Consider the following 15,452-nt stretch of genomic DNA (forward strand, 5'->3'; position numbering starts at 1 on the left):
TTCCCAGTGTTCTCAGACACAATCATGTATCTTGGTTACAGGTCTTTTCTCATCTTTATTGAGCTGGTTGTATTTGGTTAGCTGTTTTTGACCTTGAAATACATGTCTCTCAGTTCTGGAAATTTTTCTGGAATTATTTATTTAATAATTTTCTTCTATTTTATGTTTTTCAGTTCTGGAGTTTTTTTCTGGTATTATTTAGTTGCTAATTTTCTCTATCTTTTCCCTCCCTCACTGTATCCTCTTCTTTTTTAGAATTTTGTTATTCAGATATCTGAACATAATAATATCTTGAATGATATTTCATCTTACTTGTCCTATTTTCTATCTCTTTTGTCTTCTTGTTCTGCTTTTCTGGATGATTTTCTCAATTTAATTAAACAAATATTATATCAAATTATTATTATTATTTATTATATAGGCTTGCTTTGAAGATACTTTGGGTTTGGTTCCAGACCATGGCAATAAAGCAAGTATCACAAAAAAGTCGGTCAAATGAGTTTTTCGATTTTCCAATACATATAAGGTTATGTTTACACTATACTAGTTTATTAAATATGCAATAATATTATGTCAAAAAATGTGCATCCCTTAATGTAAAGATACTTTATTACTAAAAAATGCTAATTATCATCTGAACTTTGAGTGGAATCTTTTTGCTCGTAGAGGATCTTGCCTTGATGTTGATGGCTGCTGACTGATCAGGGTGGTGGTTACTGAAGGTTGGGGTGGCTGTAGCAATTTCTTAAAATAAGACAGCAATGAAGTTTGCCACCTCAGTATGCTGCTAGGTGAACTGAGGAGACCTCTTGGCCCTGAAGCCTCTGCCCAGCCCGTGCCCAGGATATTGCTGGAGGCTCCTGGTCCCATTGTAAGAAAAGAATTCAAGGTTAGACCAGGCACACTGGTTGAGTGATGCCTATGAAGAGCTTATAAAAAAGAAAGAGTACACTTCCAAGATGTGAGGTCAGGCAAGCTCAAGTCTGCTCACCCCACCCCTGGGGTTTGGTGCCCATCCTTCATTGATAGTTGTTAATTAAGGAGTGGAATATTTATTATTTGGGGAGGGGATTTTTGGGGGGAGCAGAGTTTCATATCTTTTCTCCCTTCCTTGGTCAGGGTCTCTGGCTTTCTTAGGCCTGTCTGGTTTGATCTGGCTCCTGTGGCTTTGTTTGTGGAATGCTGCCAGGACAGGTTGCTAACTTTTCTGTTAATGGACCTTGACTTCCCCTTCGCTGGCATCCAGGCATCCTGGTAAAGCCTAACTGACTGCCTACTCTAACATTCCCTTCTCAAGAACTCTGGGCCCTTAAAGCTTTTTTTTTTTTCACCCTTAAAATCTTTTAAGGGAAAATGGATGACAGTCCTTCTGTAACTACTTCATGCTGGTGTGGGACATTGACCCTGCCTTAGGGCTCCAGAAGTCCTTGCTATCTAAGTTTTAGAAAACCAGAATGGACAGGTGGGAGTAGAAGGAAGCTGTAGGTTGTTGTTCCAGGAAGTATTGGTGGGTTTCATCTTCATGGGAGATAGGTTTGGAATCCCTGGCACATTGTTGTCTGGAAATGAAGTTGTTGGAGCCTGGAAAAGACAAATATGACAAGAAAGTTAAACAAGGTCCAAAAAGTATAAGTAACAATATAGCCAGTAGTTGACATAAAAGGGTCAAGAACCAGGTTACAGATGGAAGCACCATGTCATGTACAGCATTCCAAATATCATTAGTGGTATCAGCCCCTTTGGTCATTTGATGGAGCCATTTGGCTTGATCAGATAATTTTTGGATGTTTTCTTCTACTGTCCAGGGATGTTGATCTAAGTGCCACATGTTCTCTTAATGACTGCGCATACTCTACCTTGTTCAGCCAATAAATAATCCAAAGCCAGTGTGTTGTCCCTAACCACATTGACCAAAGGTTGGTGTGGCTTGGAGAGATCTGAGAAAGTGGATGTGGTGGTAAAAGCTAGCTTATCTAACACTGGTGTCAGATTTCATGGGGTTTCATGATGTGCAAATCTCCCCCAAGGGGCTAGCACTAAGGGTACCTACTATGCCAGCACTGAATACAAGGACTATTGCCCTTCAGCCTCTAGTGTGGGGTTGGGTAGAATTATATATGCAGACTCCCAGGGGAACCACATACCAGGGTATAACTGTGCTAATGTTAGAGGTTATCAATGCAAAGAAATCCTGGAGCCAATATGGGTTAGGTAAAGGTTAGTTCCTATAGGGGGCACTTGGTGGCTCAGTAGGTTAAGCATGTGACTTTGGCTCTGTTATGATCTCGGGGTCCTGGAGTCAGGCTCCACGCTTGGTGGGGAGCCTGTTTCTCCCTCTTTGTTCTCTTTGTCTCTCAAATAAAAAAATAAAATCTTAAAAAAAAAAATATTGGTTCCTGTAGGTTATGAGGAGATGATTGGGAAAGACACATAAAGTTATGGGATTACTCACTGTTTCCAGTTTCTGGAGTTGCTGGGCCCACCTGGAGGGAGTTATTGTGTGTGCAATTGGGGTATAGAGATGCTCCTTTTATTCTGAAGAACTTATGAACATAGTTGAGGAGGGTAAAATTAGAGTGATCATTGACGTGGAGTGGTATCCACCTGGGCCATGATCCAAAGTATAGGTATAATATTGGGGGATTTTGTGGATAGTTGGGTCTGGCAGAAGCCCAATGGGTCACATCACAATCTGCATGATTTTTATTTTCTAGGCAAGCATACCACATTTTGTACTTAATGCATGGAACTGAGACATTGGAAAATTGTTTGATGGTCCAAGAATTTTGAGTTACACTGTAAGGAGGTGCCATTTGGCAGCTGACCCATCTTTTGGGTTTGTTTTTGGTATTACTTGGCAACATGGACTCAGAACTTAAGTAAAATTGGGAACTAATTTCTGAGATGTCTCAGGTGATGGGAGTAGACAAGTCCACACATGTCTAATTTGGGTCACCAAGCATCTAGGGGAGGGGAATTAAGTCTAGAATAGTTTTTTTGGAGGAGAGTTATATTGAGTGAATGAGTGGGATAAATCATGGGGTAAGAAGGGTCTTTTTGAGGATGTAAATGACAGATCCAACAGCTGGATAGGTTATTCCCCTGGGAGATTACATTGGAAAGATTTATTTATTTATTTAAAATTTTATTTATTTATTCATGAGAGACACACAGAGAGAAAGAGGCAGAGGGGGGAGCAGGCTCCATGCAGGCAGCCCGATGTGGGCTCCATCCCGGGTCTCCAGGATCACACCCTGGGCTAAAGGCGGCACTAAACCGCTGAGCCACCCGGGCTGCCTACATTGGAAAGATTTATGAGATAGTTTTCATTCTACCCCTTGGACCTGCACAAGTTAAAGCAGTGATGAAGAACAAGTTAAAATTTAATTTTTAGGACCATGTCTGAGAATTAATAAGAAAATCAATCTAAAGACCCAAGTAGGCAAAGGTTTGCAAGGAGAGAAATAGTATAAGAAAGATCCAAACAATAGCTAACAGTACAAAATAAATATTCATAGTAAGATGTCAACTACTTATCTTTCTGAAGATATAACAGATCATCCACAGGTTTACAGGAATAAGATGAAATATCTTTAGTCTTTGGTTGTGGTATGTCTGGAGCCACTGGTTTTATTCTAGACAAATTAACCCAGCTAGTTTTGCCTTGGAGCTTAACTGCTATTGGGGTTCTAGAAGAACCTGATAGAGTCCCTTTCATTTGGTTCTAATTGATTTGAAAGTGAGCCCTCCTTCCAGGTTTTTAATAAAACTATGTCCCCTGGCCCAATCTGGGCAGGGACATGCTCTTTCTTAGGCACAGGCAAAATTTTGTTGCTGTAGTCTATGAGAGCTTGCTGTACCTGTCCTAGATTAAATGTTTTGTAAGTGCGCAGGTTTTTGAATCAAACAGCAGATCTACTATTAAGAAAGCTCTCCCATATAGCATTTCAAAAGGGCTGAGTTGGACATCTCTTTTTGGGGCCACTCTCATTCTCAAGAGGGCTGCAGGTATGAGTTTTGTACAGGATTCTGAGATTTCCTGGCAAAGTTTGGCCAAGATTTTTTTTTAAGTGTTTTGATTAGCCCAACCTTTCCTGAGGATTGGAGTCTCCAGGCAGCTGTGGAGTGGTAATGAATTCTCAAGGCAGAAAACAGATGTTGAGTAAGCTTGACAATAAAGTATGAACCATTATTACTCAGCTTTGGAAGCCCAAATCTCACGATAATTTCCTTTAGTAGGGCTTTTACTACCTCTTGGGCTTTTTCTGTTCTAGCAGGATAAGCCTCTATCCAGTGAAGGGTCCACAGAGAACAGGAGGCATTTTATATCCCTAAGGTGGAGGCATTTGTGTGAAGTCTGTCAGTCCTCTACAGGGTATGTGCCTCACCTTGGGATGGGCTAGAGGAGTGGAGGTAGTTTAAGCCTTCCCTCAGAGGTGTTTTTGTAACATAGATCACAGGCCTTGGTGACTTCCTTCATAACCCGTAACAGGCCAATTCCTGAAAAAGACTCTAAGAGCTAAGGAGGTTAATATGTCCCTTCTAAAATGAGAGGAGTTGTGTATTCGCTTGATTATTTTTCACTGGGATGCTTGGGGAAGCGTCACCTTTTGGTCTTGTGTCCACCATCCCTCAGAATCTAGTTGGTAGCCTTTCTGCTGAGCCCAGTTTATTTTTCTTTTTGTATATTGGGGCTGTTGTTGGAAGATTGGATCATGAGGGCATAAGGCTGCCTGTATTGGGAGAGCTTCCAGGGCTGCATTTTTAACCACATTGTCTGCTCAATTGTTTCCTGCAATAATATCAGTCTTTCCCTTTTGATGGCCTTTGCATTGGATTATGGCAGCCACTTCTGTAGGCTCCTGTGCTGCTTGTAAGAGATCAAGTATCTCGTGGTGATGTTGTATTGGGAACTATCTGGCAGTTTTTAAAAGCCCCTTTTCTTTACAAATGGTAGTATGAGCATGGAGAATAAAAAGGTATACTTAGAGTCAATGTAGATGTTAGCTCTTTTGTCCTTTCCTAGTTTTAAGGCTCTTGTCAAGGCAGTAAGCTCAGCCTTTTGCGCCATTGTATTGGGAACAGACCTCCTTCTTCTATGACCTAGTGAAGGTCTACCATGGCATGTCTGACCCCTTTAATCCTTCCTTTTATAAAACTGGTGCCATTGGTAAACCATATATTGTTTGGGTTATTCAAAGGTTGGTCTTTTAAATCTGGCTTACTGAAATAGACCTGTTCTGTGGTTTTCACACAGGAGTGAGAAGGTTTTCATCTTCAGATGGCAGAGTAGCCAGGTTAAGAATTTGACATAGTTCAAGGATCACATCTGGAGAAGAGCCTGATATTTAGTAAGGGGCCCTCCTGTTAGCCAACGTGTCGTTTTGATGAAATTTTGGAATATAAGTGAGGTCCAGAGCCAATGGCCAAGAAAGAATTCTTGAGAGGTCTTTGGTGCAAAATGGTGGTTTTATTAAAGCACGGGGATGGGGCCCTTGGGCGGGCAGTGCTGCTGCCCCAGGCTTGGAAGAAGTGGCTGATTATATACCTGGGAGTTGGGAGGGGTTTGGGGGTAGCGTACTCTCTAAGGAATTTTGGAAGCAAGGTTTCCAGGACCTTGAGGGGGCTAGCTATTGTTGGGAAAAGGTCACTTATTACCGTCTAATAAAACCTTAGTCATGAGACCCTTCAGATGTATATGGGTGGGCCATGTACTTGGGGGATGATTACCAACATGTATGTTGGGGGTTTAAAGATAAAGGAAATTTCTAAAGGAGTTTTCAATATGTTGGGGTAGACTTACAGATTCCTGGGGGTTGCCTTTTACCCTTAGCAAAATATTAACATGGAGGCAGTTGAGTCCATAGAGGAATGTCCCTCCATCTGTTCCAAGGACTTGTTAGTGTGCTGCCCTGGACTTGTGCTTTGTCCTCAGCTAGCCCTCTGTTTCCTCATCACTTTTATCTCTAGGACTCCCTGTACCTGGTGTGGAGTTTGTTCTTCCAGGGACGACCTAGGGTTAACTTAGTGGCTTCCTTCACCAGAAGTGCAGTGGCAGCAACTGCCCTCAGGCTTTCTAGCCATCTGGCTACCACTGTGTCCAGTTGTTTAGAAAAATAGGCCACTGGCTGTGGGGCTGGTTCTAAATTTTGAGGAAGTACCCCCAGGGCCACCCCTTGCCTTTCAGCCACAGACAATAGGAAGGGCTTTTTAAGGTTAGGAATTCTCAGCATGGGGCTGTTGTAAAAAGGCTCCCGGGATTCTCCTTCCCCTGCCCCCACCCACCCCCAGGCTCTTATTTTTTGAAAAGCCTCTTGTGTTTTTTTTGTTCTTTTAAGTAGGTCAGTGTCTGGCCCCTTTAAAACCTCCTATAGGGGCTTAGCTATCAGTCCAAACCCTGGAATCCAGATTTGGCAAAAGCCTGACAATCCTAGAAACATTCTAAGCTGCTTTTTTGTTTCTGTGGGCCTACATGCGTTATAACTTCTTTGTACTGTATTATAAATATTGTTGTCTTGGCATTCCTTTGTCCCACATTTTAGGATTAACTTGGTCCCAGATTTGTGGGGAAATATTATCAGGAGGGTCTTCCTTGAGTCGGGGCAAGGGAGGGTGCAAGTTAGCATGGAAGAGGCCCCTTGTTTCTGGGAAGTTGAAAGTAGCTCGAAGGTAGATATGAAATTGCTTCCTGGATAAATGCACCCCAATGTTTATAGCAGCATTATCAACAATACAGTAACCAAATTATGGAAAGAGCCCAAATGTCCATTGACTGGTGATGAATGGATAAAGAAGAGGTGGTATTTATATACAATGGAATATTATAAAAAGGAAAGAGATCTTGCCATTTGCAATGATGTGAATAGAGCTAGAGTGTATTATGCTAAGTGAAATAAGTCAGAGAAAGACAAATATCATAAGGTTTCACTTGTGGAATTTAAGAAACAAAACAAATGGATGGGGTAGGGGGAAGAAAAGAGGCAAACCAAGAGATAGACTCTTAACATAGAAAACAAACTGATGGTTACCAGAGGGTAGATAGGTGTGAGGGGAGTGGGGCGGGGCGGGGGGGGGGGGGGGGGGAGGGGGGGAGGGTTGGATTGAATAGGTGATGGGGATTAAGGAGGGCAAACGTGATGAGCACTGGGTATTGAAGTATTAAATCACTCAATTCTACACCTGAAACTGATATTCTGCTGCATATTAATTAGCTAGAATTTAAATAAAAACTTGAAAAAAAAAAAAAAAAAGAAAAATTCCTTCCCAATAGAAGGCTTGGGCATTCTGGCATGACCAGGAATTTATGAATTATGAGATAATTTCCTCATAAGCAAGATAGGGGTTCAGTGAAATATTTTGATTTTGGTTTTCCCTCTACTTCAACACTAGTGCATGCTTTGAAATAGGAAATAAGGACTGAATATGTACCTCCCAAGTCCATCAGAAATCTGACAGGCTTACCTGCCACAGGAGGAGTCACCATGGTTCCCCTCCAAAATGTTGATGGTCTTTGTGGGGGCCTCTAGGAACTTTGGGCTCCAATAGTTACTCAGGGCCATACTGGTGAGGGATCAGATCTCAGCTCCCTGCGGACCCAAGGGCAGTGCCTCTTTTAGTGCCCTTTGTACCCACATAGGGAGCAGAGCGCCTTCCATGGTGGATAATTTTGGGAGCATTCTTGTTTCTACTGGTCCAGGCTTCCACAGCAGAACCAAGTTTATTTATCTTGTGGTCTTTTGGGGGGTTTGTTTGGGTGTCCCTGAGGTGGATCAGGTGCCTTAATAGCAGCAGCTAAAAGCCTGCCTGCCTTTGTCCTGTTGTTTCTTCCTTTTCTTCTTGGCCTGATCTCATTTGTTGAAGACAGAGAAGGCCATATCTGTAAGCTGGTTAAAGGAGGTTTGGGGCCCTAAAGTCATCTTTTGGAGCTTTCTGTGGATACCTGAGCCTGATTGGCTTACGAAGTGGGTCCCCAGGATTAACTGCCCTTCTGGAGTGTCTGGGTCTACATTAGTGAATTTTCACAGCCCTTCCACCAAGTGAGACTGGAAAAGAGAAGGATTTTCACCTAGCTCTTAGGTGATTTCCCTAATATTGTCATAATTCACTGGCTTGTGATACATCTCTTCATGCTCTCCAAAGGGCATAGTACCATGTGGTCCTAGGGCTAGTCCCTGCTACCCATGCTCATAATCCCATCTAGGGTCTATCCGAGGTGGTGCTGTCATTCCTACTAGGTACCTTTTAGGCTGGGCAGCAACCAAGGGCTTCTGCATGGGTTTGCATTTCTGCCCAGATGCAGAATCTCTCCTTCAGCTCCTTGTTGCAGCAACAAGAGATGGACCATAAGGTCCTTCCAGATTAGATCAAAAGACTGAGTCAGGCTCCTGAAGTCCTCAGTAAATTTGCTGGGATCCTCAGAAAACTGCCTAAGTGCTCATGGTACTACCTGAGATCTGACATTGAAAAGGAGATGGGTATTCTTGTGGTCCCCTGAGGCAACCCTCCACTTCCTGTAGGGGGCAGAGGAGCTCTTTCTCTTGGTCTGACTCTGGTAAAGGACGCTGGATTGGCTGGGGTGGGGTAGGGGGAAAGAGTTCCTTTGGCTGGAGCCAGCCCACAGCTTTAGGGTGTTGCTCTAGGTCTTGGGTTGTTCCCTGAAGGACCAAAGTCTAAATGGCCCTTCCCCACTGTGCGTGTTTTATATTTGTTAGGGTTATCTCTAAGGGCTATAAAGGCCTGAATGTAAAGGACCTCTGCCCATTTTTCTAGTGAAAGTTAAGACTACTATTTTCTGGCCTGACTTGCCCATCCTCTAGCTTCTATTGAGGCCAAACAATGCTATAAAAGAAGGTAAACCTTTTCCTTTTTAAACTTTTAATGAGAGTTGATCCCAGTATCTCAAAATGCATCCCATAAGGGAGTCTTTGGGGATATGGAGGTAGAACTTATTGTCTTGAAGGAGAGAGTTGACGTCTATACTGAAAAAAGGAGCAACCAAATAAGAGTTTCCATTATTAGAAATCTGGAGTCCTATTTTCCTGCAGAGAGTTAGCTCTCTCCTTCTAGGGAACCTGATAGAATCACAGGTGGGAGTTCTCCTGTAGAGTTCTGATGGTGAGTGGACCTTGGGCATCCCCAACCTGCTGTCCATTTGTCACCCTGTCATGCGTGGCCAGCATATGATGACCCTGCTAGCCCCTGGTGTCCTAGAGCACCATGTCTTCATCCTGGTGTCTACAGTCTTAAAAGTGGAAGCCTTCATGAAGACCTCAATTATAGATGATGCCTGATAATTAGCTCTGATGTCCTGGCATAGATCCCTCAGGAATGGGCATCGATCGTTGTGACTCCAAGATCTCTGAATATCCCATTGTCTTTGTTCTGATAGGTCTCTCAACAGTTGGTGACAAGCCAAGGCCACCAGGGCCAGAGGCCTCTTTGATTGTTTAAACATTTCTTGTCTGACCCATAGGTATCTGTTGATCTCTCCCATTTGCTGTCAGTTCTGGTGAAACTAACCTCTTTTTTCCAATTCTCTTTGTATCCTTGAATTGTTTGGGTTCAGTCATATTTAATTAAGTGGTGAATAAGGCAGACCCACAGGGAAAAATCTCAATAGCTGGTGTCCTTTGCCAGGGAGTAAAAAGGTTATAGTCTGTTTTATGGTATCCTGCACACATACAATAGTCTTGTTGGCAATCTTGCAGGACCTTTGCAATAGACAGCAAGACATCTCACAGGTCCTAGCGCCCCATCCCCAACAAAGCAGAGTGCCTGAAATGGGAATGAGAGGAAGTGGCCGAAGCTAGGCTGGGGCTGGGGTGGGGGAGGACATCACGTCCGTGTCCTGTGCCTAAGAAATAGATTTTGCAGAGATAGACACAGCTTGGGAATATCAGTCACCTAGGGACTGATGTAATGGATCTTGGTGTACTGTTTGTGAGCATGCGGCCATGAATGACTGTTTTACATATTTCAGTTTCTCCCAGCAGCAATCTAAAACAGCCATGGAGGCTCGGAGCACTGGATGATCAGTTGTTATGTGTGCATCCCCACATGAGCCAGAAATTAATTTTAGTGAGAGGGACTTCCTATAAGACTGCTACACATCCCAAGGAATGACCTCAGACACTTTCCCTAGGAATTTAGTCATCTAAGAACACTTCTATAGGAAAGAACAAGTGTTCCTTTCTTCTTTGGAGCTTTTTTTTTTTTTTTTTAGGAGGTATGGTTCTTAAGCAACTTTCCAGCACAAGGGAAGTAAGAGTTGCAAACTCACCGATAAAGAGTGTTCAACATAGTGTTACCTTGTCCTTTCATGGTCACCAAAAAGGTGTTGCTGGGTGAACTGAGGAGACCTCTGGGCCCTGAGGCTTCCACCCAGCCTGTCCCTCAGACATTGCAGAAGGATCTCAGTCTCATTGCAAAAAAAGACTTCAAGGATGAACCAGACACACTGGTTGTGTGGTGTGTGTGAAGAGCTTATAAAATAGAGTACACTATCAAGAGAGTAGGCAAACTCAAGGGAGAGCTGTCCCTCCCTCTCCCCCAGTTTGGTCTCTATCCTTCATTGGTAGTTGTTAACTAAGGGGTAGAATATTTATTATTTGGGGAGGGGACTTTTTGAAGAACAGGGTATTTTCTCTTTTCTCTCTTTCTTGGTCAGAGTCCCTGGCCTTCTTTCTTTCCTGTCTGGTTTGATCTGGCTCCTGCGGCTTTGTGGAATGCTGCCAGGACAGGTTGCTAACTTTTCTGTTAATGGGCCTTTACTTCCCCTTCACTGGCATCCAGGCATCCTAGTAAAGCCTAACTGACTGCCTACTTTAACAGATACACTACTCCTTTTACTCGAACATTTAGAGGCCATTGTAGGGTTATTAATTGGCTTAACTTCAATATTGTGTCTCAAGAAATAGGCTTGAGGACAGGAGGAGAGATGAGGAACAACTGGTCAGTGGGGCAATCACAACACACACAACATTTATTGATTGATTAAGTTTGCTATCTTATATGGGTTTGGTTTGTGGCACCTCAAAACAATTATAGTAGTAACATCACGGATCACCATAACAAATATAATGACAATATTTGAACTGTTGTGAGAATCACCAAAATGTGACACAGAGACATGGAGTGGGTGAATGCTGTTGGAAAATGGCACTGATGGGCTTGCTTGATGCAGGGTTGCCACAGACTTTCAATTTGTTAAAAAAAAAAAAAAACACAAAAACTGCAATATCTGCAAAGTGCAATAAAATAAAGGGCAATAAAATGAGGTCTCCTTGTGTTTTAAGTTCTAAGTGTTCTTGTTATTTTCTGTTCTTTTTATAGCATCATGTTCTTTTTTTTAATGGATTTAGTGTCTCTAATGTCTGAAGACATAAATTACAAGGTTTTAAAAATGTTTTCTATATACCTTTGCATTGATGTTGATTCTTTTCAATCTTTTTTGGTTATTTGTTTAGATTTGGCCTCTGTCCTTTATACTAGTGGCGTTCCACCACTGTATGGCAATCCTTGCTATCAGTTCATATATAAAAGCCATGCTCTAAAAAGGTGCTTTCAGGACATGAGCAGGGCTTATCAACTGTTGAGCAAATTTTAAGATGATGGAGCTAGGGCCCAGCTATTTGTTTTCTTCCAGGAAGTAACCTTTTAATTACTTGCTTTGGGAATCTCCCAGTTTTCTTGGAGCTCCATGAGGAAGCTAGAAATCTTAATAATTTCAGTATATACACCTTCACCAAACCACTATTCCATTATGGTATCTTTGCCTTCAGCTGTGGCTGGTATCACTAAATTCATAGTCCTTCAGGTTTGATATCTCCAAAAAAAGAAGTGATCCTGCAGGTTCCAGGTTGAGAATGAGCTATTAAAGAATGTTCCCCTGACCTTGTCTGGAGCGGTGGGGAATCTAGGTATTTAACTGCCTCCAGGACTTTTAACCTTCTCTTTTCAGCTCACACCGTCTGGGATATTTAGTGCTTTCAATTCCTGAGGCTTTGTGAGGTTTTGCAATGTCAATTAGGTTGCTTCCAGGCCTTGCCTCTGAAAACACTTGGGTTTCAGTTTCCTCTGGGGTGTGTGAGTCTTCACCAGTCCATCTGTTTAGCATTGTATTAATTTCCTAGGGCTGTCATAATAAATTACCTCAAACTGGGTGGCTTAAAACAATGGAAATGTATTTTGTCACAGTTTTGGATGCTAGAAATCTGAAATCAAGGTATCAGAAGGTTGGTTCCTTCTGGGGGCTCAGAGGGCTACATGGCTCTGTCTTCGCTTCTAGTGGTTGCTGGCAGTACTTTGGCATTCCTTGGCTTGTACATGCATAATTCCAGTCTGTGCCACATGGTGTTCTCACTGTGTCCCGATTTCCTTCTTTTTATTAGGACACCTGTTATTACGTTAGGGTCCACTCTGATCCATTATGACCTCATTTTATCTTGATCATATCTGCACAGACCCTATTTCTAAATAAGGTCACCTTCATGTACATTTTGGGAGGACACAACTTAACACGTGTCAGTCAGTTTCTAAATTTCTATGGGCATTTCTCTGTTGTCTCCTTTCCAGTTCTTTTATGGATCTATGTTCCCTACTCTTTCTCTCTCTTTTAACTTCCTCTGATTTTGTTTTAATGAGGCTTCATAAAAAGAGGAGGAAAGTGGATATTTTCAATATGCTCTGTTAACTGGAGGGTTTATTATTGCTATTTTTAGTGAATTTGTACCAGATTGGCAACTGAAACCCATACAATTCCACTTACTATGCATACTTTCAAGTTCACAATTAAAACTTTGCTATGAATAATAGTTCAGATAATTTTGTGACCATTTTTGTTTGATAGAATGTAAATGAAATTTCTATTTTAATTCCACATTTGATGTTTAATGTCTTTCATTCAGTTTGCATATTTATTCCACAATAATGTTATGGAACAGATAGGTTTTACCAAATTTGGTGTACTTTTTCAGAGTATCAGTGTCCACCATCTTGAAACAAAGCAATTATGATAAATGTTTTCATTTATCATTGTTTTATTTATATAGGCACAGATGTAGCAATTTTCGACTTATGCTAGACTTATGCTAGAACTTAGCATATCAGTATTTTATATAATAATATAGTATTTGCCATGCAATCCTACTATTCTTTGTGCTTTATATATATTGACTTATTTAATCTTTCTACCAATCCTTGGGGAAAGTATTATTTTTATCCCCATTTTACTGATAAGGCAGCTAAGACTCAGAGGAGTCAAATAGGTTGTTCAGCATCACACAGCAAGCATGGGAGGTGACATTCAAACTCAAATAGTTTGGCAGTCCAGAATACTGTCAGCACTATGTAATATTGTCTCCCCAGCAATTAGTTGGATTTACAGAGCTATGTAATTGCACTGAATAAGGTCTATAGTTCAGAGAAGCACTTGCATTTTAAAATCCTATTTGAAAAAACATAGAAAATTAATATCTAAAGGATATGTTTTTTGGCCGTATTCTATGAACATGCCCTTAATCAAGAGGATAGACAGTGCTTTAGGTCCCTTGTTTTCCAAATGGTTAGTAAAAGAGGAAATGAGGAGATGCAATAATTAATTATTTTCAGCTGCTTTCTTTAAACTGGTTGGCAGATTTCCTTGTCACTGCTTTAGAGAAAATAACTTACTTTCTTATCTCCTAGAGTGTTGGAGGATGTCATTGAAAGGATATAAACTCTGATTTTTGAGCTGGACGTGGGCAATCAGAGGCTCCTCGTTCCTCCTCTGTTCCTGGCATGTGCATTATGCTTACTTTCCCACACTAGAAGCTGCAACAAGGACATAGCCTTAAGATAGTGATGTGGAGTTGAGATCATATTGATATACACGTGATTAAGCCCATTTAAGTTTTCTGTATAAACTTCAAGATTCTGGCAGGCAGCTGCAGGGATCTACTTGTCTTGCAGTAGACAAGCCAAGTAGAGCCTCATGTGTAAGTTTCCTTGATTACTAAACCCAAGCCAAGCCTCATGTGTAAGTTTCCTTACTAAACCTGCCCCACTGGGGCACCTGGGTGGCTCAGTGGTTGAATATATGCCTTGGACTCAGGTGGTGATCCCAGGGTCCTGGAATCGAGTCCCACATTGGGCTGCCTGCAGGGAGTCTGCTTCTCCCTCTGCCTATGTCTATGACCCTCTCTCTCTCTCTCTCTCTGTGTCTCTCATGAATAAGTAAATAAAATCTTAAAAAAAAAAAAAGAAAAAGAAAAAAGAAACCTGCCGCCTACCAATTTGGAGAGTTTGTGGTGCATTCCAATTGAATGGGAGTCAGGGAGCATGGGTAGTGAAAGAATTCACCCAAGACAGAACAAAAGAGATAAAAGTTTTTGGATATACCACAAGGGAATGCTGGGCAGGACAGCCAAGGAGAGACTGCCATGAGGTGGTGGTGAGAGGCTATAGTTATAGAGTGGAGTGAGGAAGTATTGGAACCTATGGACTTTTTTTCCGTTTTTTGGGTAATTTTAGGAACTGTGCCTGGATGTAAGTAGCCCGTTGGTTAGTTAGAGCCTATGGCTATTTCCAAATGGTCACTTAATGAGCCTATTTGCATCCAGCTCAGTGGCCACTGTGGGCCCTTTTGCCTTACTTAAGTTTCCATTGGTCAAGCCTGCTGCTTCTACAGTGATCTGTCTCTTATTTCATTTTTTAAAATAAAAGTGTATTAGTGAGACAAAGCAATTTCCCCAAATTAAGCTACAATATGTCCATACATTTGTATAAGATTGCTGAGCTTGCTAGGGAAGAAAATTATATTTATTTGAATTCTTTTTCTTTCTTTCTTTTTTTTTGTTTTTTGCCAAGTTGGGGATAATGTAATTATCACCAACAGACTTTAAAATAGATGTTTTTGAGATGCCTGGTTAGCTCAGTTGTTGAGCACCTGCCTTCAGCTCAAAGCATGATCCCAGGGTCCTGGGATGGAGTCCCGCATCGGGCTCCCCGCAGGGAGCCTGCTTCTCCCTCTGCCTATGTCTCTGCTTCTCTCTCTGTGTGTCTCTCATGAATAAATAAATAAAATTAAAAATAAATAAATATAATAGATGTTTTTGTTGGTGTTAGTAATGGTGGACTTCTATGGAAAAATACTCTGGATATAAAACAGAACTGATTGGTGATTGACAGTACCTTTGATTTTCCCTCAAGTAATTATAATATATTTTAAGGTATACGTTTTTAACTGTAAATATGTGTAAAAGAAGGTACATGGATGTGGCTCTGTAGAAATCTAAAGAATGAGAATTTAGATATGGGCTACCAGAACTATAGAGTGTTAAGTAAAATAAACGAAATGTTAAAATGGCGTAGTTCAAGGTTCTAAAGCCAAATAAAATGCAAAGGAGGAAAAGGATTCTAAGTACAATACAGATTGAGAACACACACACATATACACACACACTACAGCAATAGTA

This window comes from Canis lupus, chromosome 25 (genome assembly GCF_003254725.2).
Source record: "Canis lupus dingo isolate Sandy chromosome 25, ASM325472v2, whole genome shotgun sequence".
NCBI classification, from domain to species: domain Eukaryota; kingdom Metazoa; phylum Chordata; class Mammalia; order Carnivora; family Canidae; genus Canis; species Canis lupus.